The sequence below is a fragment of the Typopeltis vanoorti genome, chromosome 16, assembly GCF_054136105.1.
Source record: "Typopeltis vanoorti isolate ZY-2024b chromosome 16, IOZ_Tvanoo_1.0, whole genome shotgun sequence".
Taxonomy (NCBI): domain Eukaryota; kingdom Metazoa; phylum Arthropoda; class Arachnida; order Uropygi; family Thelyphonidae; genus Typopeltis; species Typopeltis vanoorti.
Window position 1 is genome coordinate 25,577,427 of NC_143564.1, and position 16,529 is coordinate 25,593,955.

Here is a 16,529-nt window from a genome sequence, read left to right on the forward strand (position 1 = left end):
ACTGCATCATCCCAACTGTCAAGTTAGTTTGGTGGAGTATTGGTAATGGTATGGGGATGTTTCAGTTGGATGGGGCTTGATTCATTGGTGGATGTGTCCAAAACATGGATACCTGACAGCAACCTGGCCATTATGGACAACTTCATACCCAACACTGTGGAAGTACTTTGGCAGTGACCCTTGCATGTTTCAGCATGGCAATACTCCATGCCATATACTGCATGTCCAAGACTGGTTTCCACAAAACAATGTTGAAATGTGCGACCGGCTCAGACTCCAGACCTCAACCCCATCAAACATCTTTGGGGTGAATTAGACTGCTGAATTTGCTCCAGACCAAGTGACTATCATCAGCATCAGCAATGGAGATAGCTTTGCACAAGGAACGGAAGAATAGTCCTGTTAAGATGTATCAGAAATTGGTTGAAAGCATGCCGCAAAGAGTAGCACCACTCAGTACTAGAAATGTATTATAATTAAAATGCTTTTTTTTTATCACAACTAGTTTTCCAAATACTTTTGTCAACACACACACACACACACAAAATAATAAATATATAAATAATAAAAAAAATAATATTTTGGGGAGAGATGAAATCACTGCAATGAATGAAATGCATGAAGTTCATCAGCAGTTACTACCTATAAAATTCCTAAATAAACCATAAATATAGAGGAATGATTTAATCCTTTTTCTTGCTTATCTGAACAGCTAGAATTATATATGCATTTTTAAAAAAATTATCAATAAGTTACTAACTCATGAATGGGCTCCATATTTTCCATATAAATTTTATCTGAACAGTGTTATGATATGAAATTTGATATTTTGCAAAAGTGATATAGTGTCTCCTTGAAAGCAGCTATATCAGACTACCTTCATGCATAACCTGGATGAATAAGCAGCAAAAAAATTATTTACTAGTGGGCTGAGAAACCTCAACTACATTACAAAATGGATTTGGCTCATGTATTATATAGTTGTTGTCTTGCAGAAACTGCATTATTGTTACACCCTTGAATAGATAAGGCACTGCTCTCTAGATAATTAATTATGGTCTCTGTTTAAAAAAAAATTACATACATCCCACACTAGGTTATATCATCTCCCTAAGATCCACAATCCTGGTATTCCTATAAGGCCTACAGTTAATTGCATTGGTTGTACTAGATATAAATTATGCGAGCATCTCACAATTTTGTCTCTACTTCACAGGAAGGTCCATCTCATCAGAGCAAAATATGCAACATTTGCCTGAGCACTTGTATATAATAATCAGTCTGGATATAGTCTCGCTCTTCACCAGTATACCTATAAAAGATATACTTCTGAATTACTCAAGCAAGGTTTTCCTTCCAATACTGTTAACTTTTTGATTTTGTAATTCATTCTGGATACTTTTATATTCAAAATAAATAGTAGCAACAAACAGAAGGTAAGGGAATTGGGAGCTCTCTAATCCAGAAGTACAGACTATTCTGAACATTTCCACGGTGATAATTTATGGTGCAGGAATATCAATGACATCCTTGTGATCTAAAATGGGTCTTCTTCTGAATGGGAAACTGTTGCATTCACAATCAATACAGCTCACTTTAGCATGTGCACACACACACACACACACACACACACACACACACACACACACACACACATATCAATTTGCTTTTTTTTGATCTGTTCATTTTTTGTGTATATATATATATATATATATATACAGGGTGTTCGGGATAAATTTGACATATTTATAATTAATTATATTTTTCCGTAAGTTACATGTATTAACACACACTTCTCTTCATTTAAAAGTTTGGACCCTTCTTCATTCATATACAAGATGTCAGAAAGGATGGATAGCTGGAACCCACCTGAATCATGGAAGAGAATAACTTGTATCATGATGATTCGTGCCCGCCATCAAAATAAGGATATTACGACTGCTGCCCAATGCTCCCTGAATACAGTAAAAACAATCAGGCATGAACTAGAGACTTGCAATGGTGACTACGAGGATGTAGCAAGAAGAAAGATCCCTAGCAGACGATCTGATTGCGTTTGTACAGCAGAATTCCTCGCAAATCTGCAGGAACAGGTGTTGAAGAACCCTGGCATTGGAATTCGGGCTTTGTTCGTGGAGTTGCTAACTGTAGTCAAGCCCTGGATAACAAGGGTAGCCAATGGTAGGCCGTATGTATGGCAGCAGGATTCGGCCCCTTGCCACACCTCTGGGAAAAGTCAAAAATGGTTGTCTGAAAATTTCTACGACTTCACCAGTCCAAATGTTTGGCCTCCAAACTCCCCAGACCTTAACCCCATGGATTATTTTGTATGGGGCGCAGTTGAAAAAGACACCAATCGCACTTCCAGTAATACAAAAGCCCAGTTAATGGATAAAATTAAAACAGTTTTTGCGGCCCTTCCCAGGGAGACTGTAGCATCAGCTTGTTCGAGGTTCCGAAGCAGAATTGAAGCTGTGATCGATGCTAATGGTGGTTATTTTGAGTAAATCTTGTTGATAGTATTGTAATTAACTCTGCCTGTAATGTTTTTTTGTCAATTCATTAAATTTAATAGATACAAAGAAGATTTTCTTTTTCCTTACGAAACTGTCAAATTTATCCCGAACACCCTGCATATCCTAACAAGCTGTTACATACATGCATTGTCACACCCATCATTCTAGTCAGAAAAGCGGGACTGTTAAAATATGTTATGCCTATGCTTTGTATGTTACAAATCACTTATGATACATCAACAGTTACAAAATATTAGGTCAACATTCTTGGCTGACAGTTTCAATAAAATCTTCATGAATAAAGCATTCAGCAGTTACAGAATCCCTGCTGCTGCTTCTGATGAAGGAGAAATATTCACATTTCTCTTTCATGTGTTAAAAGAATATATAAACAATACTACTAAAATTTTCAAGGCACTCAACATCTATGTAGTCTTTCATCCTGTTCAGAAAATCCCTACTTTTCTTTCTTGATAACTGCATGCTCAGGTACCTTGTTCTTATGGCCTATTTTATTATGTAAAAATCTTGACTATCTACATCTGTTGTGAGGAACATGAGACATACATGAAGTATGATGCATCTGAACAATCTGGCCTTGCAGAACACTCTCTCTCTCTCTCTCTCTCTCTCTCTCTCTCTCTCTCTTTTGACTAAGTAAAGTATTCTGTGGAAATACACAAAAAATTCGACATAATAGTAGATCCTTATTAAATTGTAAAATCTTTCTCTTATTTTAATTTTTATTTATTTTACTCCATATGTTGGGTCTATATTCTCTTATCTTTACCTCTTGATTATTCTTAATTATACTAAAACTTTATCTTCAATCTTAATTCCCTTAACTTCAATATCTCTCTTGGCCAATCTATACTTACAAGAATGATGCTAGTGGTTTGTGGGACAAAGGAATTACTAATGGTGGATACCTATTGCTTTGTCTCACACTGGTTCTGATTCCTTTTTCGGATTCAGGGAAAATTTATTTTTCACTGCGCCACCCCGAATCCTAGATTAACAGATAGTGTAGAATCAAGGAATCAGAACACAGTTTAGCATACAATCTTATGTTACTAAGAGTTACATTTGCAGTCATGGCCCCTCTATAATTTAATCTCCCGCTGTGGTCTGTAATTTATGAGCAAGTGCAACAGAGAAGAAAATCAGGCAGGTCATCAGTTAAACAAAAGAAACAAAACATTTAATTCAATTGAAACGTTGTGGATACTATGAATTCACTCTTAATATTTAATCTGCAAGTGCTAATGAATGAGCACTGATTTACTTAGATTCTCAATATCTATCTTAGCATGCATGACAAAGAACTTCAGTTAATGCTTACAATTTACACTTAAAAATTCACACTTATTCAATAATACTAAGGACAATTATTAGTTGAATAATTAGACTAGCTTCATGCGCTTTTATACAATTTCTTCTCACAACATTCTCATAACCTTTTCTGTCATTAAAAGACAATTCTAAGGCACCACATACTCTCAATTAATTCACTTAACAAAATGCTCAAAATTCTCATTATTACTTTATCATTTAAAGAAAACTTTCTCTAAAGTCCTTCCTAAAGTTTACATACATTCTTCTAATACACATATACACATAATAAAACATGGATTGTACATTACCAATTGCTGGGGGACTTATCTGGGCACTTTACATATTTGGTCTGGACAATTTCTTTCGACACCACGTTCCTTCATGCCTTCTCTGAGGTGTTCTTCAAGGTTTCAGTCTGCACTTACTTCTGCTGCCGAAAAAAGGAAGACGTTGTTCCATGGTGAACTTGTTCAACATCATAACAACATCTCCATAAGCATTGACGAATACCTTCTGCTGGGCAGGTCGCTGACTGGTAATTTGTTGGGAAATCTCAGGCAAGGTTCCTCCGTCCTTGTCTCGAATCTGCGAGGAATGAGGAGACACCATGAGGAGGCTACATACATATCAGCAAGACCACCCGAAAACTCCGGAGCGCAACTCCGCACAAGAGCAAGAGTAAAAACTTCGCCTAAAGAACCTAAAGCACAAGAGATAAGAGAGCTTCCTCGGCGCTGCAGGACTTTTTAAATTGCGTGCCCCACGTTCACTCCACGTCATCGATTACTCCTCCTATTTTCTCAGCGTCACCTCACATCACCAGTACTGTGCACCACACACGGAAATCTTAGCCTACTCTTCTGTGCATATGAGTGTGTGTGTCGGGGGGGAACTTATTTGCTTATGAAAGGTGCATCTGTACTCTTTGATGCACGTGTTTCTATTCTGGCCATTTCTATTTGATCGGATTATCTCTTTCACCCAGCAATTTATAAGTACTTACACTTAAGCAGTTCAGCAATTCTCAATACTTTATAATATCACATATTAAATGAAGGATTTTCAGCTTAGTAACATTTTAGTGAAATATACAAGTCTAGTACATTCTGGTACATCAATAATCGATTCACAATTGCAAGCCCATGTTAAGTCTGAAGGAAACGTAAATTAATTTAATTTCTATTTAATTCAGAACTTAACAAAATATCTTTATAAAGAAAGCTGTGAAGAATACTTTAATCTGTTAATCTAACCTGTTTTTTTTTTTTAATCCCACCATTTGTTGTTACCTTACTAAAGCTGCTATAATGCTTTCAGTCACTTCTCTTGATAACTCTGATTTTTTTTCATGTACTGAGGATGCCAGTGATACATGGGAAAAAATAGTACAACTAAATACTTAACTTTAATGTAAGTCTTCCAATCTCTATTCAAATTAAGGGGATATTAAATCCCACATTGTTTTAAAACCGAATAAGAAACTCAAAGATTGGAATCAGAGAGTTTCATGCCGAATATAGTAAACTATAAAAGTATCGGCGGCCACTAGTGTGAGCTAATGCAAGTAGTCCTAATACGTAGTACGATCTCAGGCAACTCGTTGCAAAGGTGGGGAAAGTTCTGATCGTTAATCTTGGTATTTTCCATAATGTAAAAACACATTTCCTAGGAAATGTTTGCTGTTATTACATTATGGTGGGAGGTCACTACCCAGACCAGTTTCAGCCTTTTTTGAGGCTTCATCAGTGAGTAGTTAGACCAAATAGATACCAAAGGGTATATCGAAAAGAACTTATATATTCTGCTATACGAGTTGTCAAACAGGTGCAACCATTAAGTTACTTAAATATAAAGAGCCAATAGGCTTCGCCGAAATGAAGCCTATTGGCTCTTTATATTTAAGTTCCAATCTCTATTTTGTAAGATTAATTCCATGCATTAAGCTAGCCCAACAAGTCCATACTGCATAAGTGAGGAAATGAGAAGACAGAAGCCAGTCACCTTACTCTGTAGATAAAACATGGGAAAAAGCCATTTTGAGATTCAAATAAGCAGGGCGGTGATGTTTCACCAGGAATGAAAGTGATATACCACCTAGAGATATCTCCAACTAGGAAAGATATTTTTATTATTATTCTAGAGCTTCATGGAGCCACGAGACTCACTGTGTCTACCATAAATAACAAAGTCTATCATACCACTCCTTAAACTGATTCAATGTCTACACTCTCACCATCCTCTCAGGCTATACATTCTATGCCCCTACCATTTTTCATATTCTGTTACCAATTACTTGCTTTTACAACTTCCAAGAATGGCCCCTTGTTCTATCATATGAAAAATCTTCCCAGTATCAATCCAGTAAATCTCAACAGATTAAATATCTCAATCATATCTGCTTTATCTTCTATCTATCCACTAAACTCTGCAGTTTGCAAGCCCTCAGTCTATATTCAAAACTAACACTGTGGAGTCTTGGTATCATTTTTGTCATCTCCCTCTGTACGGTTAACTCATCCTCTTTCAAATCCTGGTAACCAGATCTCAGCACTCGTATGCTTATTAGGTGGCAATACTTACATCGCCAGACCCCTATTTGTGGAAAGAGACCATATACAAGAAAATCGTTTTGACTTAGCGGGAAGAGAATATATATAGGTACATCAGCAGTCCATTAATGAACTGTTTTTATTCATGATTTGGTAAAACGTTATGCCTAATATTTATGAGATAAAGCCAATCATTTCTCAAACCACACTACTGGAATGTGTTAATGGAACAGTTTGATTGTTTGAGGAAAAATAAACCAAAGTTATTCTGGTGGAGGGAGAAGAGAACCTAATCTTCATAAAACAGGCTAACTTATACTCAAGAGCCTAATATGATTTATAAAGTTACAGACAAGATTGGAACCAGTCTTTTTCCAACAAGTAATGTATGGTGAAACCTATTAAAACATATTTTCAAATGACAAAAGTGATAAGAATAAAGTAAAGGAATGTACAGTGAAGCTTTAATTGGTTGAATTTGTTCAAAAATTATAGACATAAAGTAAAAATGGGTAAAAAAATGTGAATAGTGGAAGTCTCGGTCCAATCACAACAATAATGCATTATCATCATCATTATCATTGTTTATTCATATATGAATGGAAAAAAATATATATATACCTAAACCTCTTTTTATGCGAATTTTTTTTACGTGAATTCAGAGTTACACGCAAATTGGGATATCAAAAATATTTTTTTTACGTTTTGTTTAAGTTAAGGGATATTACATCCCATGAAAAATTATTTTCATGGGATGTAATATCCCTTATTCGGCTAAGAAACGTTATGGGATGTAATATCCCTTAACTTAAACAAGTCATATGTCGCTGAATTGAAGTCTTTGGCTCTTCATATATCTAATTTTTTTTATGTGATTTTTATTCACGTAAAAAAAATTTATATTTAATTTTTATTCTACTATTTTGTTATTGAAATAGAATTGTCAGTTAACATATAGCTTGTAATTTTCGTTTCTTTGCTTTCCTGATTGTACCCTGAAGAAGCCGACAGCACAAGCTGGCGAAACTAGTTGGTAATTAAATTAGTTATTCACCTACACTTGACCAAAATCTAAATAATAGTTAATTTTCATAGAACATTTTCATATTTAATACAAAATAATTAATTAAACAAATCTTTTTCAACTTTTACAGAAGAACATATGTGATATAAAGGGCCACTCTATTAACAAAAATTAATGTAACAAGTTATCATATAAAAATTAATGTAACAAATCCAATAAGGATACAGCACTAGTAATCACTTAATGAAACTTCTATTGACTTACTGGGATACAGTAAAAAATATTGAGGTGGGATGGGGAAGATGCCTTGGGCAAGTACGCTGTTTTTCAAGCAAGTAGGATTTTCCATAAATTGTCAAGCCTTAATTGTAAGGACATAATAAGAATGGTGTACTATTTTTAGGGAGGACAGAGAGAACATTATGGGAATTCTATTAATGATGGTAGAAAAAATGTGGGCAAAAGAGTAGAGTTCAGCAGGATGCATAAGACAGTGCATTTAAGTCTATCTTATAGGAGATGGATGCCAACAGGGCAAAATATATAGGTCACAGGTGCAAAGGAGTATGTGGATTGTACGCAGGTGATCTGAAAAGTTCTTGGCCTCAACCATAGAATGGCAACACTATCAGCAAGATTTTTTTTTTTCTAAGTTGGTACATCTGTCATAAGCATCCATGTGAAATTGCAAGTCATACTATCAAGTAGTTTGTTTTATACACCTGTCTGAAACAAAAGTGTTGTCAGTATCCCTTGAAATGCATAAAACTGAGTATTGTGCAGTTATAAAATTCTTTGTAAAAGAGGGTTTAACACCAAAAGAAATTCATTCAAAATTCAAAAAAGTTTATGGGCACTTTTCTCCTTCATTTTTGACAAATGGGTTGCTGAGTTTAAAAAGTGTAACAACACCAGAAATCATTGATCAAGTGCATGATATGCCATTGGATGACCGCGAGTCAAAGTGCATGGTGAAATCGCTGAGACTGTAGGCATTTCAAAAGAACATGTAGGATATACTTTGCATGAAGAATTTCAAAAGAACATGTAGGATATACTTTGCATGAAGAATTTCAAATGAAAAAGCTTTGAGCAAGATGGGTGGTGCTTGCTCACACCAGATCAAAAATGCACTTGTATGAAAATCTCTGAAGTGTTGGAGTGTTTTAACAAGAACAAAACTAATTTTGTGTGTCAATTTATTACTATGGATGAGACTTGGATTCACCATTACACACCAGAATCAAAACAGTAGTCAAAACAGTGATAGAAGCTGGTTGTTCAGCGTCAAAGAAGACAAAGTCAGTTCTGGCAGGAAAGGTCATAGCATCCGTGTTTTGGAATGCTAAAGACATTTTGTTTATTAATTATCTTGAAAAGGATAAAACAATAACTGGGGAATATTATTCTGATGTTTTAACCAGACTAGACGAAAAAATTTCTGAGAAAAGACCCAGTTTGCAGGAAAAAAAAATCATCATTCATCAGGAATGCATCTGCTCACAAAGGTGTTTTGGCAATGGGAAAATTAAGGGATCTGCACTATGAATTGTTGGAACACCCACCCTATTCCCCAGATTTGGCTCCCTCTGATTTCTAAACTCTTCCTCGCTGGTCAGCGTTTTTCTTCAAATCAAGAGGTGATTGCATCTGTAGAGGGGTATTTTGCAGATCTTACTGAGAACTGCTACAGGGACGGGATAATAGTGCTGAGCATCACTGGAATAAATGTATTCGTCTTAAGGGAGATTATGTTGAAAAATAAAAATAATTTTGAAATTATAAATTTGTTTTTTCATTGTTAGACCGAGAACTTTTCAGACCAACCTAGTACATAAAGTATAGACTCTTCTTCTTCTGGTGAGTGGCCATTTGTTTGTAGGTTTAATGACTCCAATATTTTATCTGTATTATTATTATTATTGTACGGGTGTGTCCATGGAGTTCGAAAACTCATCACAGGAGACACAAATTATCCACATAACCTATTGACCTCTCCGTAAACCCATTAACAGACACAGCACTCACAACTGACTTTCCACTCAATCACAACTTTCCAAAAAAATCTGGTCCTCACTTCCCTACTAAGCACACCTTTACTCAACTTCCAGTGATGACTCCCTTGTTCTGGCCTCTCTAATCAAGTGTTTTTAACATTTCTCCTGCATCAGTCCTATAAAACCTTTTACGCAACTAAAATGTTTCTATCATATCCCCTGTTTTTTCCCTATCAACCAACTTCTACAATCTACACATTCTCAATCTATCCTCACAGAGAACATTCCACAGAACAATCATCATCTTCGTCACTCACCTCTGAATCTTCTCCACTGCCTCCTCATCCCAAAGAAACCCAGGAGATGAGATCTGAGCACAGTAATCCTTATCTCTACTTGTTAATGTGTTCTTCAATAGCAAAGTAATCTTATGAACTACCTTAGCAAAATGTCCTCTAAACTTTAACTCTCTGTCTATCACCACCCTTAAATCGCCAGCTTCATCTATATCCTGGAGTACAGTGCCATCTCCAGGATGGCACTGTACTCCAGTTTGTCACTTAATATGTTTAAAAAAAATTTTTTTTTTTTTTTTTGAAAAAATAAAAAAGTAAACAAGATGAATAAGAGGCTCACAAATTTGAGAAAAATTAAAAGAGTAGTGGTCCCAGCACTGAAACTTGTGGCACACCACTAGCCTCCTGTTTTTTCTTAATTCTGTATCCTCCATATCCATTTTCTGATATCTAACCAGTAGCCACCCTCTTATCCACATAACTAGTGTCATATCCATCCAGTGGTGAGCTATAAGGGGCTCGCACGAGCTCTGTTAAATTTTTCTCAAATTTGTGAGCCTCTTATTCATCTTGTTTACTTTTTTATTATTTCAAAAAAAAAAAAAAAAATTTTTTTTAAACATATTAAGTGACAAACTCATATAGTAACCTAACAAACATTAGTCTATTCGGCAATGTATAGATTATTTGGAATTATTCTTTCAACTTCTCTATGACGAATGTACCCAAGTTTGAAAATAAAATAAGTGCATGTGCTATCTTTACCCTTCTCCCTTCTGGTAGCTAATCGTATGGTAAAACCAGTAGCCAATGAAATGTTTTATAAAAGATTAAAAGAGATTTCATTCTTATTATATTTTGATAGTTAAGAAATGTTTTTCTTATGTAAGATAAATTAACACAGTTGATTGTGTGCAAATATTTCATGTTTAGAAATATTTGTTTAAAAATGATAGCCTTTAGAGGTTGATTGTCCTCTCATACTTTTTGATTGGAATTTGGACATAAGCTGTATTAATACAAGTTTTCGTGTGAAACACGGCTTTCTTTTTTTTTTTTTTTTTTGCTCAACGATGCGAACCCTTTTTAAAATTTCCATAGCTTACCACTGTATCCATCCCCATTGGTTCTAATTTGTGTAACACAGTTCTGTGTAGTATTCTGTCAATTGAAATGTAAAATCAGGTAAAATCATTGTGTAGCCATTTCCTTTGTCAAACTCAGCTGTTAGTAATTTACTAACTTTTTATAATAGAGTAACAGCTGAGTTTGACAAAGGAAACCATTTTCAAAATAACCATTCTTGAATTCTCTTTTTCACCAATTTTTCACACCAGGGAGTTCCACAGATGATGTTCATCATCTCTGGAACTCCCTGGGATATAGCAACAACCAAGGGTATATTTCGTCTTACTATCCTTGATCACACACCAGATTGCTTCAAACAAAAAGCAACCCTCCCAGCTACCTCCTATTGTTTTTGGATGCAATTCATCTGCTATCATCAGCAGTACCCCTTTACCCAATCCTATCTTCTCTATCTTCCCTGAAAATACTAACCCTTCACATTCCATCCCTGTAACTACTTCATCTGCTGTTAGCTAAGTCTCACTAATGCCAATAACTTTTTGTGAGGTTGTACTAACCAATGCCAAAAACTCTTCCCTCTTGTTCTTGATACTTCTGGTATTTTCATCATCATCATCATCAAATCTCTGCCATATACACTCAAGGGGTGTACAGGATATGATAGTACTACATGAAAAATTTACATCATTACTTACTTCCTGTCTACAATTTAACTCCAATTCAGTCTGTTACCTGTCAAGACTCCAACATTATCAGATCTTATATTTCTATTTTCTAAGGCACGTTTTACTGTATCAAACCACCTATATCTCAGTCTTCCTCTGGATTGTTTTCCTGCCAACCTGGCAGAGAATACTTGTTTTGGTAATCTTTCCTCGCCCGTTCTGTTTAAGTGACCATACCATACCACCTGAGATTAGCTCTGCTAACACATTCCTGGATGCTAACAAGTTTAAGTTCTTTCCTAATATCCTCGTTTTTAATATGATATTGCTACTGATGCCATCTGTTCATGCCACCAATCTTTCTCAGGACTCTCATATCTACTGCATCTAGTCTTTGCTGAAGTGTTTTACTTCTGACCGAGCTCTCAGATTCATAAGTTAAAACTGGTTTGAACACCGTCTTGTATACAGCTAATTTAGTGTTCCGACTAATTTCTCTCTCATTCCATATGAATTTATTCAATTGACTTCCTACCATGCCAGATTTGTTGATTCTGTTGTCTATTTTTATATTTAATTTACTATCTTCACTAAAAATCATACCTAAGTAGCTGAAATTTGTTTTACTTGTTCCACAGGTTCTTCATTCACAACACAGTTGACATTTTCAATGATTCTGCCTGTTTTCATTGTCTTTGTCTTTTTATTGCTGACCTTCATACCATATCTATTACAACAGTTATTAAATTTAGTCAGGGAATCTTGCAAACTTGTAGCGGATTTATTTAGAAGTATAACATCGCACGCATAAAGCAAAGACATGCTTTATGCAGACATTAACATCTCCAATTTTGATATCAGGGTTAATACCACTTTCCTTCATAATGTGATCCATATCAATAATAAATAACAGAGCGGATAATGTACATCCTTGTCTCACACCAGATTTAGCTTCAAACCATCTTCCTGTACTTCCTTCAATTCTAACTGCTGACTCACAACTCAAATAAAGACTAATTATTGCTTTAAGTAATGCCCCATTGACACCATATAACTGTAGCGTTTTGAATAGCTTCTCTCTTGGCATCTCGTCATATGCCTTTTCCAGATCTTTGTTATATTCCCATGATTTCTCAACTATTTGTTGTAAAGTGTAAATCTGATCCTGACATTCTCTATTTGGCTTGAATCCAGCTTGTTCTTCACCAAGCTTTCTTTCCAAAATCCTTCTCAACCATTTCTCAAGTATACTTGAGTAAATCTTACCAGGAACACTCAGTAGAGAAATACTTTTGTAATTCTCACTTTCAATTTAAGTAATTACTCCATACTTCATGGATATATTTTTCTCCAGTTTTCATGTCCCATTTGTCATCTCTTAACTTTTATAGCACTCTTTCCTCCATTTCAAAATGTCCAGAATATCTTGCCACCTTCTTGATATTTATTTTCTATGTTCTTACCAAAGTCTTCCCTTTAGACTTTGGTAAGAAACCAAACAAAGTCTTCCCTTTGTCTCTGTATTCTCTAAGAGCACAAGCTGACTCATTTGCCAGGAACTTTTGATATGCTTTCTTCTTTTCCTTCACTGCCTCTTTAACTTCCTATGTTCACAATGGAATTTTGATTTTTGTATCCTTACAGACAACCTTACAACATGCCTCTCTGGCTGAATCAATCAGTGTTTTCTTCAGGGCTTGCAAGCAGATCTCCAAGGTTTGGTTCTAGTCCTCAAATTCTTTCATTTTTTCTTGAATAATGTTTGTGTATTTTAGTCTACAGTTCACATCTGAGAGCTGCTCAACTTTTATTCGCTTTAAAACTTTTTTACATGTTCTTCTTTTCAATTTTATCCTGCTCAAGACTAAATGGCGATCACTTCGAATTTCAAATCCTCTGTATTCTGGTGTCCTGCACCTGGGAGAAAACATCACTATCAACAATAACATAGTCAATGAGACTTTTTTTATTCCTGTCTCCTCTCTCTCCATGTGAATTTGTGCACATTTTTAAGTTTGAACATAGTGTTAGTAATAACCAGTCCATGTCCTGAGCAGAAATCCAACAGGTATTTGTCATTATTATTAGCTTTGCTCTTTTCTCCAAATTTTCCCAAAATATTTTTGTATGTGTGACAATCATTTCCTACTCTGCTATTTAGATCCCCAACAAGGATCAATTTTTCCTTTTCATTGTATGAGTTGCTTTCTGTAAAGCTTCAAAAAATTCCTCTACGTCTACCTTAGTATAACCTTGGTGGCCTATGTTGTTGGGTGGGAGGTCTAAGAATTAGAGTTTTTCATATCTTAGGAAATTTTATACAACCATTTTTATTGAGTAAGGATGGTTTTTAAGATCTGCACTTTTGCATTAATTGCAATGAAGCAGAGTAGTCATTTTGTCCAAGGCACAGTCTTTTCCTTTCCAAAAGAAATAGCCAGATTTCATGGTGAACTTAAACAGGGTTGAGATATCAAGAAGAAATTCAGCTTGAATGAAGTCTAAGACATGGGATATTGGTGAATAGATAAGTTACAACAAAACTAATCATTATGTTAGTATACTGGATTATGGAGTTTTCTTACACTAGCTCTAAAGTAGACTGTGATTTTAGGTCTGAAAGTGTTGCTAGTATATTGGGAGATAACTTTGGTGCTGAATGTTTGGCTAATTTGTATGTGAGTGAATCAGTGCCATCCACAAGAGAGCATAATGACACATTTTGTTTGTGGATTTTAGGTAGCCTGTATATTTGGAGGGGGGGGGGCAGATCGAGAATTGAATGATTTTAGTTTGTAATTGCAACAGGCCAGGAGGTGATCTTTTTAAGAAGCCTGTGAAGTGTCCTGATTTGTGAATCGACTCCTCCAAAGGTCAGTGTTCAGTATAGTGGCAAGCTCCACTTCTTGTCCATCTGTGATTCTGTTTCTCATCCTAATGACATGGGTAGGAAAGGCTGAAAATCGTTCATTCTATCCGGGCCATAATTTCTTCTGTAGGAACATTTTTGAGTCTAAGTGCACTAAATGCTTTTGGCTTGAGGGTAATGGATGACAGGTTTACTAAGGTGTTTTCTTAAGGACATTGAGGCTTAACAGCTGAGCTTTTTAATAGATTGGCAAACTTGTTGAGGTCACAACTCTTTATTTCTCTTTATTTTCTGAAATTCTTTGGCTGAGGAATCATTGGAGGTCTAAAAAGGATACTCCAAAGGTCGGTGTTCAGCATAGTGGCAAACTCCTTTTCTTGTCTATCTGTGCTTCCTCCTCTTACTCACCCTATTGGTAGCATTTCATCAACAAGGCTGACATCCTGGCTATATTCTCTTCCAACTCCTCCAAACATAACCAAAGCAAATCACCTCCTCCTTTATCTAGAATAATGCAGTGCATGCTACATCTGGCCTTACAGAAAGACATAAGACATCAGAAGAATCTTCAAAAACCTGCATCCCAAAAAGGCTATGAACCCTGATGATATCTCACTTATTGTACTTAAGAGATATGCTCATGAACAAATACCTGCTCTTTTTCATCCATACACTATATTATACTCAGCTGGTATCCATCCTACAGCATGGAAGCAAGCTCAGATACAGCCATTTCCTAAAAAAAAAAAGGTGATAAAGATTTACCATCAAGTTATCGATTTATTGCTCCTACATCACTTTTGTCCAAAATAATGAAGAAAATTATCAACAGGCAACTTCTTCAACACTTGGAACTGTCAGTGACCACCATTATGAAAATCTAAATCCACAAAAGATCTTACTGCCTACATCACCTACCTCTGGACACATGCCATGGAAAGGCTTGGAGAAACTTGTGCTATCGCACTTGACATTTCCAATGCATTTGAAAGAGTCTGGCATCAAGGGTTTTTAAATAAATTACTATCATATTAACTGTCTTCATCCTTGTGTAACTGGATTGCTAGTTTTCTCTCAGACTGATCACTACATATAAAGGTGGATGGAGTTCTCTCTTAGATTTTCCTGTTGATACAGATGTTCCTCAGGGCTCTGTTATTTCATCCACTAGCATCCTGATTTATATAAATGACCTATTTTTATTGACTGCAACTCCTATTCATAGTTTTGCTGATGAGAGAACTCTCCAATGATTCTACTCATTCAACAAGCCTTACAGTTCTCAAACATTTCGGGCTTCAAGATCAATCTGCAATAAGTGACATGTGCACTGATCTCTGCAGTACCCTTCGTTGGAGTGAAAACAGCCTAGTCACCTTTAAAATCTATGCTTTCAAAATGCAGTTTTATTTGTTTTCCTTACAAGAAATTTACTTTTATATTTACTAGTTTTACATAATCAAAAGTAAATCTTCCTTACAAAAAATGTACTTTTGATAATGTCTAGCTCAATAGTCAAGACTGGATCCCCCCTCTCAGACTGATTCTTCATCTAAGCATTTTTGGCATAATCACGTCACTTCTATAACATCCTCAACTTTCAGAAAACTTGACATCCTTTTTTTTTTCACTCAAGACATCACTTCTCTTCCAACTAGTTACTTGTTCTGTACAAATATCAAATCCACTCAACCTTGGAATATAGCACTCATATTTGTGGTGATGCACCTAAGACTTCTACAAAAATGCTTGATTCTCTTCAGAAAAGGATGGTTAAGTTGATTAATAACACCTGTCTCACAGACTATATTCAGCCACTGTCTCACAGAAGATCAATTTCTGCATTGTGTTTCTTCTACAGCCTGGTTGGCTGAGTGGTTAGAGTATCTGCTCTCCAGCCAAAAGGCTGCAGGTTCGAATCCCACCGTGGGCATGGATGTTTGTGATTGTCTGTGAAAATACTAGTGGTGGAGAGAGTAGATGGCGTTGGTGTAGACGGATAGATGTTTTCCTTACAAGAAATTGAGGTTGAGTGGTCGAGACAGAGAGCTGTAGAGTAGGAGCCCTCCCTCGATGAGTCTTGGACTCCCTGGAGGTATCAAATAATAAATAATAATAATATTTCCATGATTGCTGTTTAGTAGAACTAGCATCCATTATGTCTCCCATTTCTGCTAAATCTAGAAAAA

At 35.7% G+C, this 16,529-nt stretch overlaps 1 protein-coding gene across 1 annotated transcript in view; it reads right to left on the minus strand.

Moving 5' to 3' along the window:
- The window catches only part of Dhc98D (Dynein heavy chain at 89D), a 1,285,966-nt gene that overhangs the window by 868,306 nt on the left and 401,131 nt on the right, over positions 1 to 16,529 (minus strand). The window lies entirely within an intron of this gene.